This window comes from Atheta coriaria, unplaced genomic scaffold, assembly GCF_025399875.1.
Source record: "Atheta coriaria isolate IRGN ID8LTWV9N9 unplaced genomic scaffold, Caltech_Dcor_3.1 hic_scaffold_5_pilon, whole genome shotgun sequence".
NCBI classification, from domain to species: Eukaryota; Metazoa; Arthropoda; class Insecta; order Coleoptera; family Staphylinidae; genus Dalotia; species Dalotia coriaria.
The window spans coordinates 11,248,710-11,262,426 of record NW_027045447.1 but is presented as its reverse complement, the minus strand read 5'-3'; the positions used below and the strand labels follow the sequence as shown (position 1 = coordinate 11,262,426).

Below are 13,717 nucleotides of genomic sequence, written 5' to 3'. Positions count from 1 at the left end.
TAAGAATCGTGTTCCTAGGACATTTCGTTCGCCCTGCTATACGCCTAAAATAAACAAAAATTAGCACGTCGAAGCACAAAAATGACATTTTGCAGGTTTGCCATGTGATAATCCCACAAAAATTATTTATGAAAATGATCCAACAAATTCATTACTCACATTCTGATGAAAGAATCGTTGTCCTAGGGCAATTTGTTTACCGCCTGTTAGACACCTAAAACAAGTAAAAAGTAGCATATCGAAGCACAAAAATGACATTTTTGCAGGTTTCCGTATGATAATCGCACAAATTATTTATGAAAATGATAAACGAAACTCATTACTCACATTCTGATAGAAGAATCGTTGTCCTGAGGGCAATTTGTTCGCCTGCTAGACACACCTAAAACAAACAAAATTAGCATATCAAGCACAAAGTGACATTTTGCAGGTTTCCCATTGATAATCACACAAATTATTTATGGAAATGATAAACAAATTCATTACTCACATTCTGATGAAAGAATCGTTGTCCTAGGTACAATTTGTTCGCCTGTACTGAACACCTAAAACAAACAAAATTAGCATATCGAAACACAAAATGACATTTCTGCAGGTTTCCCGTGTGATAATCACACAAATTATTTATGAAATGATAAACAAATTCAAGTACTCACATTCCTGATGAAAGAATCGTTGTCCTAGGACAATTTGTTCGCCTGCTAGACACCTAAAACCAGTAAAATTAGCACATCGAAGCACAAAAATGACATTTTTGCGGGTTTCCCCGTGTGATAATCACACAAATTATTATAAGAAATGATAAACAAATTCATTACTCACATTTCTGATGAAAAAATCGTTATCCTAGAACTTGAATTTGTTCCTTATACTAGACACCTAAAACAAACAAAAATTAGCATATCAGAAGCACAAAAATGACATTTCTGGGTTCCCGTGTGATAATCACAAATTATTTATGAAAATAATAAACAAACTCATTACTCATTCCTGATGAAAGAAGAATCGACGTCCTAGGGCAATTTGTTCGCCTGCTAAGACACCTAAAACAAACAAAAATTGGACATATCGAAGCACAAAATGACATTTTGCAGGTTTCCCCATGTGATAATCCCGCACAAATTATTTATGAAAATGATAAACAAATTCATTACTCTCACATTCTGATGAAAGAATCGTTGTCCTAGGACAATTTTGTTCGCTACTGGAGTACAAAACAAACAAAATTATCAGAAGCACAAAATGACATTTTGCTGCAGGTTTTCCCGTGTGATAATACACAAATTATTTATAGAAAATGATAAAGAATTTAATACTTACAATCTTGTGCAAGAAGATGGTTCTACGATGTAGAACTCAGGTGCAAATCCTAAAACAAGCAAAAATTAGTCTTTCGAACATGAAAATGCAACTTTAAGGGTTGGTATGAAATATTCTACAAAAGTTATTTTAGGAAAATGATAAAGAAATTAAATACTTACAATCTGATGCAGAAAGAATGGTCTCCTACGATGTCAGACTCAGGTGCAAAATCCTAAAACAAGCAAGTGGTCCTTCGAACCAAAAATGCACTTTTGGGGGACAGTTTTGTGAGGATAATCTACAAAAGTTAGTTGGGAAAATGATAAAAGAAATTAATTACTTACAATCTGTTACTAGAATGGTCCTTCTACGATATCAGACTCAGGTGCAAGTAAAACAAGAAAATTAGTCCTTCGAACACCAAACGCGCGCTTTTGGTGACAATTTGTGAGATAATCACAAAGTTACATTGAGGAAAATGATAGAATTAGTACTAATCTGATGCCTAAGAATGGTCCTTCGATGTCGAACTCAGAGTGCAAAATCCTAAAACAGAAAAAGCAAAAATTAGGTCTTTCGAACATAAAAATGCAATTTTTCAGGTTGTTGCCTTGAGATAATCACCAAAAGTAATTTAGGAAAATGATAAGAAATTAAATACTTACAATCTGATACAAGAATGGTGCTTCTACGACGTCAGACTCCAGGTGCAAAATCCTAAAACAAGCAAAATTAAATTCTTTCGAACATAAAATGCAAGTTTAAGTTTTATTTGAATAATCACAGTTATTTAGGAAAATGATAAAAATAACACAATCTGATACAAGGTAATTTGCTTCTGATATCAGACTCAGGTGCAAAATCCTAAAACAAACAAAAATTAGTCTTTCGAACCTAAAAATGCAATTTACAGGGTTGAATTTGTGAGATAACAAAAGTTATTTAGGAAAATGATAAAAATTAAATACCTGTCTAAATTACAGGAAGAAATGAATTGCTTCTACGACATTTGTCAGACTCAGGTGCAAAATCCCTAAAACAAGCAAAAAATTAGTCTTCCGAACACATAAATGCAATTTGAAGGGTTAATTTGTGAGATAATCTAAAAAGTTATTTAGAATGATAAAGAAATTAAATACTTACAATCTGATGCAAGAATGGTGGCCTTCTACGATGTCAGACTCAGGTGCAAAATCTGAAAGATTTATACACCCCAATGAGATTTAATTTCAAGGTTCTTGATTTAAAAGTTTTACTAGATTTGACACTTGGAATTAAACTGGGTGTATAAATCATTCATTAAAACAAAATTATGATACATTATAATAGCAACTAAATATTTGACTAGAATGTGTACTAACTCATGATTATAAACGTTTTATATTTATTTTTGATAAATATAAATAAAGATTAGTTGTTTTAATAATTTTGCAAACAATATTGAATATATGTGGTGCCTAGTGTAAAATCGAGGTGTATGTTGGGTTTGCCTATTTGTAACTGCAAATACTTAATTTTCCACTCCTCCAGGTTTTTGATTTAAAAACTTTTTACTAGATTTGACCTTGGAATTAAACTGGAATTGTGCTCGCATCAGTCATTGGGAACAAAATTATAATTTTATCATAACAAGTAAAATATTTGACTAGAATTTTGGCATAACTCATGATTTTTAAACGTTTTATATTTATTTTTGATAAATATAAATAAAGATTATAGTTGTTTTAATAATTTTGCAACAATATTGAATACCAATATAATACCAGGTATAAGAGCTGTATATTTGGGTTGCCTATATATCGCAACAGCAAATTCTTAATTTCTCACTCCTCTCCTTAGCAAACATTTTAATGGCTGCCGCGTCGTCTCAGGCTTGTATCCAGATACCTTATAAATTCTAACTAAAAACTACCTGAAATCAGCAGTATTTAGCACCTAGGCCAGGCATATTTGCATTCAAATGCAAGAGCTGAGCAATTATTCAACTACCTACAGCATAATATCAAGTGAGAAACATAGGTGAAAGAAGGTCTGGATGTGAATGGTTACTAAACATGCAACATGCAAAACAGTAGAACCAAAGAGAAGTCCAAGAAGAAGCGCTGTCAACTCACCAGAAGGATATTTGAATCCTGTGAGTAATGGAACTGTAAGTCGGCCGCCATTGAGTCCTTGAGGGAGTATAACCAGCAATGGCCCAACAACTCACCACCTAACGCTACAAATCCACAAAATTCCACGTAAAACCAACAATAACAAAGCAGCAGGTGGGAATTCTGTAACAGTAAGGCAAAACTCATCTGAACATACTTATCTCAACTCTAGAGTCATTAATACAGTGGGTCACCAGTGCATTAATCTACCAATGGTGAACCTCGCACGAATAGAAACGTTTATATGAATATTGATACCAGAATGGTCTTCTACGATGTCAGACTCAGGTTGCAAAATCCTAAAACCATCAAAAAATTAGTCCTTCGAACATAAAATACACTTTTCAGGATCAATTTGATAATCCACAAGTTAGCATTTAGAAAATGATAAAAGAATTTAGTACCCACAATCTGATACCCCAAGTGGTCCTTCTACGATGTCAGACTCAAATTTTGGCATCCTAAAACAAAGCCAAAAATTAGTCCTTCGAACGCCAAAATGCACTTTTGGGATCAATTTGTACGATAATCACAAGAGTATTGAGGGAAAAGTATTGATAAAGGAATTAGTACACAATCTGATACTACTAGAATGGTCCTTCTACGATGTGTCAGACTCAGGTGCATAATCCTAAAACAAGCAAAATTAGTCTTTTGAACATAAAATGCACTTTTTGGGATCCAATTTGTACGATAATCACAAAGTTATTGGGGAAAATGATAAAGGAATTAGTACTTACAATCTGATACCAGAATGGTCCTTCTACGATGTCAGACTCAGGTGCAAATCCTAAAACAAGCAAAAATTAGTCTGAACATAAAAATGCAATTTTAAGGGTTAATTTGTGAATGTTCTAAAAGTTATTTAGAAAATGATAAAGAGAATTAATTACTTACAATCTGATACTAGAATGGTCCTTCTACGATGTCAGACTCAGGTGCAAATCCTAAAACAAGCAAAATTAGTCTTTGAACATAAAATGCACTTTTGGGATCAATTTGTACGATAATCACAAAGTTATTTAGAAAATGATAAAGGAATTGAGTACTTACAATCTGATACCAAAATGGTCCTTCTACGATGATAGACTCAGGTTGCAAAATCCACTAAAACCATCAAAATTAGTCCTTCGAACATAAAATGCACTTTTCAGGGATCAATTTGTACGATAATCACAAAGTTGTGAGGAAAATGATAAAGGAATTGGTACTAGTCTGATACTAGAATGAATCCTTCTACGATGTCATATTCAGATTACAATCCTAAAACAAACCATTAAGTCTTTCGAACATGAAATGCAATTTTAGGGTTAATTTATGAGATATTCACAAAAAGTTATTTACAGGAAGTAAAGAAACGTAATACTTACAATCTGATGCAAAATATGTGGTGTATACGATGTCAGACTCAGGTTTAAAATCCACAAACCGCAAAAATTAGTCTTTGAAACATAAAAATGCAATTTTGGGGTCAATTTGTGAGGTAATCTACTACTGCAGTTAATACCACTACAATCTGAAGTGCAAGAATGGTCCTTCTACGATCTAGATTCAGGAATTTTGGCAAATCCCTAAAACCATAAAGGAACAGGTCCCTTCAAACGCCAAAATGCAATTTTAGGTCTAAATTTGTTGAGAATATCCATAAAAGAGTATTTAAGAAAATAGTAAAGGGGAGTTTTGTATACGATACATTTTAAGATATACTTCTACGATGTAAGACTCAAGGGTGCAAAATCCACAAGTAGCAAAAGGTGAAATTCTTCAAGCATAAAAATGCAATTTTTGGAAGTCAATTTGTGAGATAATCTCATGCGTTGCATACATACACGCGGAGAATGCGATAAAGAAGTGTAAGTTGTGATCAAAATAAACGCAATTCTTGTCAGATACACGTTTGCTGATATAGAAATAAAGCAATAAAACCTACACACACGATTTTTAGTCCATGCTAGTGCCATCTATAAGTATTTTGGAGTAATAGATGCTTTAATTTAGATTAATTATTTAAAATTGTGAAAAAACTAAATTTATGACATGCAATTAAAAGATTGACCGATTTTAGATCAAATATTTCCGAGATATTAATTATTGGGTCAATTTTTACTTAAATGAGAGCCTCCAAAGCAGTTTATTGAAGAAACTTGGTGACTTGTGGGAGACTTAAGATCAGTCTTGAATTATGCTTCAGTGGGGCTAAATACTAAATCAGTTGGGGCCCCTAAATCCGAAAAATTTACAAAACAGTTATTAGCCCAGTAAAATAATACATTTCTCCCTTTGGTTTTAGCGTACGGGCATATAAAATTACCATTCGTTTGCAGCTAAAAAAACTTCATTTCCTCACCACACCATGAGGTAGAGTACGTGGCGCTGCTTTTTTATCGTGGTATCCCCAGCAGGCCTAATCCATACGTACCCATTCCAAAATTTATTAAATTATCTTCCGATTCGCCCTTTTCGCGATGGACCAGTGTTGTGCGTTAATTGTTTTCAGAACTGATATCTGAAATATCACAGGTAAAATTTTCTCTGCCATGTCACCGCGATGGATTACTGCTTTCAATGCTATCTTGGTTCTCGAGTTCATCAGCCGTGTGTTCTTAAAACGGTAATCGTATTTAAATACAAATTACAATTTATTTTCTTGCCTTTAAGTAAAAGATTTCAATAATTTGTCGTACTCTAGTTTTTAAAAATATCATTTTCTATAAAACATAATGCGAAGCCATTTATGCTCTTGTAGCACTATTGCGCAGATAGTTTTTGACCTGCTCTTTAAAACTGAAAATGTCCTTTCTCCACTTCTGTATTAATAGAAAGAGAGGGAACTGTACCTATAATCATAGAAGGGGTACACACAAATCAAAGAAGTCAATATATCTTACTGTTTCTTTATTCAATAGAATACATGTTTAGATTTTATAAGTCAAACAAATACGTGCCGCCATGTTGACTTACGACCTGCATAGCCACGCACATGTTGGCAAATAGCTCATTTTCTAGGTGATTGAAAATGGAAACATATATACAAGGTGTTGCTAATGAAAAATTTAATGTGAAAACAAAAAACATTTTAAAACTACGAATATCATTCGACGTCAAGACTGACGCCATAACCGGAATGGAAAATCACGAAATTCTCCTGGATATTTTGAAGTTTCGTCTTGGAAAGATGAAATCTGTAACAAACAAAATATATTTCCAGTATTGCAACACTTAGATCAGTGTTGAAGATGAGAAAAATTTGGAAATAATTTACATTAATGAGAGGAAGTGCGGGACAGCGCATTCATTTCACGAGAAAGGATGTCAATAATCACCCTTTTATGCAAATTTTCGAGGTTGCAGGTCGAATTCCTGCAACAAACAAATACAACCCGACGGAGAATTTAATTCCGCATCTCTAGACGCCGCGCTGACGTTAGTGAGCCGCCTAGATCGCGCGCAAACACGAAAAAATACAAACATTTCATGAAAAAAGGGTGATTTTCTCATGCAAATTTGCGCCGGGTTCATACGGTGCCCTGACAAACCCGAAAAATACAAATATTTCACGAAAAGGGTGAGTAAATCACCTTTAATGCAAATTTTCGCGGGTTGCAGGCAGAATTCCTGCATCAAACAAATATCACCCGACAAAGAATTTAATTCCGTATCTTTTGATGCCGCGCCGAAGTTATTGAGACGCCAAGATCGCGAACAAACCCGAAAAAATACAAATATTGCACGAAAAAGGGTGAGTAAATCACCTTTTAATGCAAATTTACGCGGGTTGCAGGCAGAATTCCTGCATCAAACAAATATCACCCGACAAAGAATTTAATTCCGCATCTTTTGATGCCACGCCGAAGTTATTGAGACGCGAAGATCGCGTGCAAACCCGAAAAAATACAAATATTACACGAAAAAGGGTGATTAAATCACCTTTTAATGCAAATTTTCACTCGTTGCAAGCAGAATTCCTGCATCAAACAAATACCACCCGACGAAGAATTTAATTCCGCATCTTTTGATGAAGCGCTGAAGTTATTGAGACACGAAGATCGCGTGCAAACCGGAAAAAATACAAATATTGCACGAAAAAGGGTGAGTAAATCACCATTTAACGCAAATTGTCGCGGGTTTCAGGTCGAATTCCTGCAACAAACAAATACAACACGACGGAGAATTTATTTCCGCATCTCTAGACGCTACGCTGAAGTTAGTGAGCCGCCTAAATCGCGCGCAAACACAAAAAAATACAAACATTTCATGAAAAAGGGTGATTTTTTCATGAAAATTTTCGCCGGGTTCATACGGTGCCCTGAACACGAGTCACTTTTACCGCTGGCCTCGTAAGGTGCCCTGAATCGAGTCACTTCTACCGCAAACAAATACAACCCGACGGAGAATTTAATTCTACAACTCTAGACACCCCGCTCGAGTTTGTGTGACGCCCAGCTCGCGTTCAATGATTAAAAAGACGTACATATTACCAGCACGTGGGGATAAGTACAAAACAAACACTTAGTTACACATACCACATACCAGTATTTCACTCGATGTAACACTCAAGACTATTGTTGAAGATGATAAAATCTGTGAAATAAATGACATTGTTAAGGGGAAATGTGGGAAGGGGTGTCAATATTTATTTTATTTTAAATCGGGAGTCGAACGACGAAGCGAATGAAATTCGCATTCTAATTTAGCTCGTGACTCGGGCATCGGAACTCGAAGGCAATTGCTAAAACAAAGAAGAGAACGATAGTTAGAACATTGCGTGCAAGTAATGATAAAATAAAGCAGAGGCAAAACATGCAATAAAACTTCTGCGCGAAGTGTAAAATATGATATATATGCGACACGAAAACGTGTTTATACACAAACGAATACTGATACCAAAGGAGATAGAGAGGAATTGATTGTAGATTGGCAATCTACATCAAATTCTCTATAAGTTAAACTAGTTAATTGCAATTTCCATCGCAACACACTAAAAATGCACGAAATATTGCTGAATTTCGGGGGGTGTTTTTCGTAGTTTATCGTAGTATTTTTTATGGACAACAACGAAGGCTCACTTAACAGAAACATGTGTGAACAGTAAAATATTGCTTATTTCTATTTCAGTGCAGAAGTGATACATTTATAACTATACACATCGTAAAACTAAAATAAATAATAATATAAACTATTAACTTAACTTAATACAAACAAAAGGATTTCAATCTCTTAATCTACAGCAAATTCTCTATAAGATAAGCTAGTTAAATTGAAAATCTAAGAGATGAAATAATAAAAATGGGCAAATGGGAGTCAGCTATACGTTCATCTACGTACGGTGCCCTGAACACAAGTCACTTCTACCGCTGCCCTTGTACGGTGCCCTGAATACAAGTCAATTCTACCGCTGCCCTTTTAAAATTAAAAGCGCAAGCGAACAACAGATCAAAGAATATGAAAGATTGGAAAATTCTCTATCAGGGAAAAATAAAAATAATTCTGTTCCGTGGGGTATTTGCCATCAAAACTAAACAAAAATATGCTGCATATGATATGAGCAGATGGCAACGCGACAAAAAAAATGTTGATAAATAAGCAATTTCTGGTTTATGCTAGTCCCATCTATGAATTATACAGTAAATAAAAACAAACCAATATCTAAAATTCCCCTAAAAATAAAAATAACAAACCTTGTCCTTAGCTAATTGTTTATGAATTATTCTCGACCTCTCCTATTTTCCCAATTTGAATAACTTATCTTATAAAGAATTTTCCGAAGATATAGAATCTTCAATTAAAAAAAAACTAAACCAAACTAAAACTTGTTTTTAGATGTATCAAAGGGGGACCGGACTATCTAATGTATTTGCAACACGCTGTGGAACGCGATAAATCAAAACAACGTAAATACAAACTAATGGAGGACGCAGAAATTAAAACGAAAAATATAATTTAATGATAAACTTACCAATTTAAGACTCATGGACTCCAAGGAACGGCAAATACTATAAATAAAAAGAGAAAGCACAAATTAAAACAAAAATAATTCATACGATTTAGAAATTATAATCACACAGCGGAGAAAAACAAACAATCTGGGCTGTTTACTAAAAAGTTCCTTACACCAGCACAATGGGTCATCCTAATGATGAATATCAAATCAACATGTGGGCGATGCACTTAACCGGCTTCTATGGACTATATACGCGCAAACAGTAAAATACAACACGACGGAGAATTTATTTCCGCATCTCTAGACGCTACGCTGAAGTTAGTGAGCCGCCTAAATCGCGCGCAAACACAAAAATACAAACATTTCATGAAAAGGGTGATTTTTTCATGAAAATTTTCGCCGGGTTCATACGGTGCCCTGAACACGAGTCACTTTTACCGCTGGCCTCGTAAGGTGCCCTGAATCGAGTCACTTCTACCGCAAACAAATACAACCCGACGGAGAATTTAATTCTACAACTCTAGACACCCCGCTCGAGTTTGTGTGACGCCCAGCTCGCGCTCAATGATTAAAAAGACGTACATATTACCAGCACGTGGGGATAAGTACAAAACAAACACTTAGTTACACATACCACATACCAGTATTTCACTCGATGTAACACTCAAGACTATTGTTGAAGATGATAAAATCTGTGAAATAAATGACATTGTTAAGGGAAATGTGGGAAGGTGTCAATATTTATTTTATTTTAAATCGGGAGTCGAACGACGAAGCGAATGAAATTCGCATTCTAATTTAGCTCGTGACTCGGGCATCGGAACTCGAAGGCAATTGCTAAAACAAAGAAGAGAACGATAGTTAGAACATTGCGTGCAAGTAATGATAAAATAAAGCAGAGACAAAACATGCAATAAAACTTCTGCGCGAAGTGTAAAATATGATATATATGCGACACGAAAACGTGTTTATACACAAACGAATACTGATACCAAAGGAGATAGAGAGGAATTGATTGTAGATTGGCAATCTACATCAAATTCTCTATAAGTTAAACTAGTTAATTGCAATTTCCATCGCAACACACTAAAAATGCGCGAAATATTGCTGAATTTTGGGGGTGTTTTTCGTAGTTTATCGTAGTATTTTTTATGTACAACAACGAAGGCTCACTTAACAGAAACATGTGTGAACAGTAAAATATTGCTTATTTCTATTTCAGTGCAGAAGTGATACATTTATAACTATACACATCGTAAAACTAAAATAAATAATAATATAAACTATCAGCTTAACTTAATACAAACAAAAGGATTTCAATCTCTTAATCTACAGCAAATTCTCTATAAGATAAGCTAGTTAAATTGAAAATCTAAGAGATGAAATAATAAAAATGGGCAAATGGGAGTCAGCTATACGTTCATCTACGTACGGTGCCCTGAACACAAGTCACTTCTACCGCTGCCCTTGTACGGTGCCCTGAATACAAGTCAATTCTACCGCTGCCCTTTTTAAAATTAAAAGCGCAAGCGAACAACAGATCAAAGAATATGAAAGATTGGAAAATTCTCTATCAGGGAAAAAATAAAAATAATTCTGTTCCGTGGGGTATTTGCCATCAAAACTAAACAAAAATATGCTGCATATGATATGAGCAGATGGCAACGCGACAAAAAAAAATGTTGATAAATAAGCAATTTCTGGTTTATGCTAGTCCCATCTATGAATTATACAGTAAATAAAAACAAACCAATATCTAAAATTCCCCTAAAAATAAAAATAACAAACCTTGTCCTTAGCTAATTGTTTATGAATTATTCTCGACCTCACCTACTTTCCCAATTTGAATACCTTATCTTATAAAGAATTTTCCGAAGATATAGAATCTTCAATAAAAAAAAACTAAACTAAAACTTGTTTTTAGATGTATCAACCGAGTACGCGACTATCTAATGTATTTGCAACACGCTGTGGAACGCGATAAATCAAAACAACGTAAATACAAACTAATGGAGGACGCAGAAATTAAAACGAAAAATATAATTTAATGATAAACTTACCAATGCAAGACTCATGGACTCCAAGGAATGGCAAATACTATAAATAAAAAGAGAAAGCATAAATTAAAACAAAAATAATTCATACGATTTAGTAATTATAATCACACAGCGGAGAAAAACAAACAATCTGGGCTGTTTACTAAAAAGTTCCTTACACCAGCACAATGGGTCATCCTAATGATGAATATCAAATCAACATGGGGGCGATGCACTTAACCGGCTTCTATGGACTATATACGCGCAAACAGTAAATAACATTACTATAGTCGATTGAGAATCGAATATAATGCAAATTTGGAAAGTAGATGCCGGGACAAACAACATGAGTCGCGTAAAATACGTCTGGACCAACCAAAGACCGGCACGAAACTGGCTCCCAACTGTGCAAGCAACAACGCGACAGATTATGACAAGAAAGCAATAGATGCGCAAAGCCGGCGGCGCGTCGATGGCACGCGACCTTGTCCGCGAATTCAATAGACACGTACTTAATGCAATAAGAACTAAACTACGAGTAAAATGTGCTGCATGCGACAGCGCGACCAGAATCTTACCCGTAGCATCTCGCACGACTAATGCGATAAGAAAGTTGTTTATACACAAACGTTGATAATAGATTTGTCTTCAAAACGAATACAATTCTATTTTATGATTTTTAGTTCATGCTAGTGAACTAAAATTTAAATCATGAAATTATGATTTATGATTTGAGTTTTATTGAACATCGGCAATAAAAAAATTGAATTGCCCTTTTCAAATTTTCGGCGGAATGCTTAAAAGAAATTTCCGCAACAATAAGTTTAAGGTATCAATTTTCTAATTGCAGGAAAACAGATACTAAGAATGATTAAACAAATAGCAATTTTTACACATAACTCGAAACTTCAAATGTAGACGTCGCAAGGATATACTTATTCAAAGTAAATAAATCAAATTTTGTAATTATAATGCAAATATTCATCAAATTTGTAATAAATAAACATTATATACTGCATAAATATAAGTATAAATTTGTCATATGAGCACATATATTTTTTGAAATTGCATGAAAAAAAAAACGGACGATGCCCCCAAGGCGAAACTTGTTTAACTCAACAACACCATGAAATTCAAACACGTTCAAATTTAAATAAGTATATATAATTTAACAGTAGATTACGTATTCGGTAAAAAAATAAAAAATTAAATTTTCAAGTTACTGTAATGCGCTCGAAGGAAAAGAGCAAAAATACATACATTTTATGATAGTTTCGACTACGATCACTCAACGAGAAATGAACTTTAAAACTGGCGAAAGTCGCGTAACACCAACGTACCAAAAAACTACTGACAGAAACTAAATTGCAAACAAAATACACTTGAAAATACATGCAGCGCCATCTATCAGCGCAGGAAATAATGTCGAAAAAGAAAGTGGAAAACCGATTTAAAACTACTCGCGCCATCTGTTGGCGGAGGCCAAAATTACCCAATTTTTGTAGAAATCTGTAATTGCGTACAGTATTTCTTTCAAATCTGTCATTTTTCTGTGGGGGAACCGGATTGACAAGCGTAAAGGATTTAATTCAACTGCAATGAAAACATTGTTTGTACAACGATGAATGAAATTTATAACAAAGAAAACTTAATTACCTTAATTTTAATGTATGCTGTGACTATTCTAGTACTACCTTTTGACCTGGTTAAGCCCTAAAACAAACAAAAAAAGAAACAAATCAAACAAAACGTGCAAAAACATTCAAATTGCGCGTATTAACATTCAAACAAGGTTCTCGGATATTCAGATCATCCATTAACAGCTAGTTAATGTTTAAATTAAGCCTTGAAGCGATAAATTTAACTTACCAAGATCAAATTATGATACTACATCTTCAAAATCGGCAAATACAATGATTGCACAATATTTGCTTCGCGAAATCTTGGCAATAACATCTATTTAGAAAACGAATAAATTACAGTACAAAAACTTTAGTTTAACAGAAAACGAAGTACAAACAGTGTTGTTTATATTTAAAAAAGTTATGAATAAAACGACGAGTCACGGGCTCCAAGCAACGGACGAATTCATACTGACGTGCGAAAATGACATCGACGACTAGCACAGTGTTGCCAACTTGAATCACAGAAGGATGGCAAAAGGTGGAAAAATAATTACAAAAGTAAAATTAGCTACTGTGCTTTGATAAAACAAATTGTATGCATATCCAAGTGCAACAATAAAAACTAAATTATCAAAAACAAATTTAGACAAATTCAAGAAA

The 13,717-nt window shown here is 34.2% G+C and overlaps 3 long non-coding RNA genes across 5 annotated transcripts; 1 reads left to right on the top strand and 2 right to left on the bottom strand.

The window, feature by feature from the left end:
- Positions 1 to 3,378: 3,378 nt before the first annotated feature.
- LOC135792310 (uncharacterized) lies at positions 3,379 to 12,095 on the top strand. Of its 2 annotated transcripts, none has more exons than XR_010548259.1 (2): positions 3,379 to 3,451; positions 11,321 to 12,095. It is a non-coding gene; the product is annotated as an uncharacterized lncRNA (long non-coding RNA). The 2 variants fall into 2 exon arrangements; XR_010548260.1 differs by having other exon boundaries at positions 3,394 to 3,436.
- On the bottom strand, positions 8,077 to 9,643 carry LOC135792652 (uncharacterized). Its single transcript, XR_010548420.1, has 3 exons — positions 9,567 to 9,643; positions 9,412 to 9,448; positions 8,077 to 8,184 (listed from the first exon to the last, which is right to left on the bottom strand). It is a non-coding gene; the product is annotated as an uncharacterized lncRNA (long non-coding RNA).
- Positions 9,780 to 13,535, bottom strand: LOC135792309 (uncharacterized). 2 transcript variants are annotated; one of them, XR_010548257.1, is made up of 5 exons: positions 13,302 to 13,535; positions 13,089 to 13,145; positions 12,925 to 13,025; positions 11,457 to 11,493; positions 9,780 to 10,233 (listed from the first exon to the last, which is right to left on the bottom strand). It is a non-coding gene; the product is annotated as an uncharacterized lncRNA (long non-coding RNA). The 2 variants fall into 2 exon arrangements; XR_010548258.1 differs by lacking the exon at positions 12,925 to 13,025.
- Between the last annotated feature and the right edge of the window lie 182 nt (positions 13,536 to 13,717).